Genomic DNA, 2,500 nt, shown 5'->3' with positions numbered 1-2,500 from the left:
TTGATGAGAAAATAGAACCTGGGTCGCGAACAGTGATTCGATTGATGATAAAGAAAGAGAATTTTGGTTCAGTTCTCCACCTTAACGACAGAAAAAGGATTGATCAAATTCTATTGAGTCTGACCTATAGTGATCATTTATCAAAGAATGACTTGGTTATCAAATGATTGAACAACCGGGACCAATTTACTTACGATACTTAGTTGACATTCATAAAAAGTATCTAATGAATTATGAGTTCAATACATCCTGTTTAGCAGAAAGGCGGATATTCCTTGCTCATTATCAGACAATCACTTATTCACAAACTTCGTGGGGCTAATAGTTTTCATTTCCCGTCTCGTGGAAAACCCTTTCGCCCGCTTAGCCCTATCTCCTCTAGGGTATTTTAGTGATAGGTTCTATAGGAACCGGACGATCCTATTTGTTCAAATACCTAGCGACAAACTCCTATGTTCCTTTCATTACAGTATTTCTGAACAAGTTCCTGGATAACAAGCTTAAAGGTTTTCTTATTGATGATATCGATATTGATGATAGTGACGATATTGATGCTAGTGACGATATTGATGCTAGTGACGCTATTGATGATAGTGACGCTATTGATCGTGACCTTGATACGGAGCTGGAGCTCTAACTATGATGAATGCGTTAACTATGGATATGATGTCGGAAATAGACCGATTTTATATCACCCTTCAATTCGAACTAGCAAAAGCAATGTCTCCTTGCATAATATGGATTCCAAACATTCATGATCTGGATGAATGAGGCGAATTACTTATCCCTCGGTCTATTAGTGAACTATCTCTCCAAGGATTGTGAAAGATGTTCCACTAGAAATATTCTTGTTATTGCTTCGACTCATATTCCCCAAAAAGTGGATCCCACTCTAATAGCCCCGAATAAATTAAATACATGTATTAAGATACGAAGGCTTTTATTCCACAACAACGAAAGCACTTTTTCACTCTTTCATATACTAGGGATTTCACTTGAAAAGAAAATGTTCCATACTAATGGATTCGGGTCCATAACCGTGGGTTCCAATGCACGAGATCTTGTAGCACTTACCAATGAGGCCCTATCGATTAGTATTACACAGAAGAAATCAATTATAGACACTAATACAATTAGATCTGCTCTTCATAGACAAACTTGGGATTTGCGATCCCAGGTAAGATCGGTTCAGGATCATGGGATCCTTTTCATCAGATAGGAAGGGCTGTTGTACAAAATGTACTTCTAAGTAATTGCCCTTAGATCCTATATCTATCTATATGAAGAAGAAATCATGTAACGAAGGGGATTCTTATTTGTACAAATGGTACTTCGAGCTTGGAACGAGCATGAAGAAATTAACGATACTTTTATCTTTTGAGTTGTTCTGCCGGATCGGTCGCTCAAGACCTTTGGTCTCTACCCGGACCCGATGAAAAAAATGGGATCACTTCTTATGGGTTCGTTGAGAATGATTCTGATCTAGTTCATGGCCTATTAGAAGTAGAAGGCGCTCTGGTGGATCCTCACGGACAGAAAAGATTGCGGTCAGTTTGATAATGATCGAGTGACATTGCTTCTTCGGTCCGAGCCGGGGAATCCTTTATATATGATGCAAATGGATCTTGTTCTATCGTTGATCAGAGAAATTCTATGAAAAATACGAATCGGAGTTTGAAGAAGGGAAGGAGAAGGAGTACTGACCCGCAACAGATAGAGGAGGATTTATTCAATCACATAGTTTGGGCTCCTAGGATATGGCGCCCTTGGGGCTTTCTATTTGATTGTATCGAAAGGCCAAATGAATTGGGATTTCCTATTGGGCCGGGTCATTTCCAAGCGGATCATTTATGATGAAAAGGATGAGCTTCAAGAGAATGATTCCGGGTTCTTGCAGAGGGAACCATGCAGTACCAGGCACGAGATAGATCTTCCAAAGAACAAGGCTTTTTCGAATAAGCTATTCATTTGGGATCCTGGATCCACTCTTTTTCCTATTCAAAGATCAGCCCTTTGTCTCTGTGTTTTCACACCGAGAATTTTTGCAGATGAAGAGATGTCAAAGGGCTTTACTTCCCAAACAGATCCTCCTACATCTATATATAAACGCTGGTTTATCAAGAATACGCAAGAAAAGCACTTCGAATTATTGATTCATCGCCAGAGATGGCTTAGAACCAATAGTTCATTATCTAATGGATTTTTCCGTTCTAATACTCCATCCGAGAGTTATCAGTATTTATCAAATCTGTTCCTATCTAACGGAAGGCTATTGGATCAAATGACAAAGACATTGTTGAGAAAAAGATGGCTTTTCCCGGATGAAATGAAAATTGATTCATGTAAGAGGAGAAAGGTTTCCATTACTTAGCCGGAAAGATATGTGGTCATGAAATAGGGATTAATGGAACGGACTGGGTGGTAGAGTTGGAAACACCTGTTTCTTCCATATTTTGGACCTTAGCTCCATGAAACAATATGCTACTGCTGAAACATGGAA

General features: G+C 39.1%; 1 pseudogene; it reads left to right on the top strand.

Moving 5' to 3' along the window:
• LOC128036985 (protein Ycf2-like) overlaps positions 1-2,371 on the top strand; it is a 6,924-nt pseudogene extending 4,553 nt beyond the window's left edge.
• The last annotated feature ends 129 nt before the right edge of the window (positions 2,372-2,500 follow it).

Source organism: Gossypium raimondii, unplaced genomic scaffold (assembly GCF_025698545.1).
Source record: "Gossypium raimondii isolate GPD5lz unplaced genomic scaffold, ASM2569854v1 Contig00147, whole genome shotgun sequence".
NCBI classification, from domain to species: Eukaryota; Viridiplantae; Streptophyta; class Magnoliopsida; order Malvales; family Malvaceae; genus Gossypium; species Gossypium raimondii.
The sequence above is the reverse complement of the archived record's forward strand: the minus strand, read 5'-3'. Positions and strand labels throughout refer to the sequence as shown.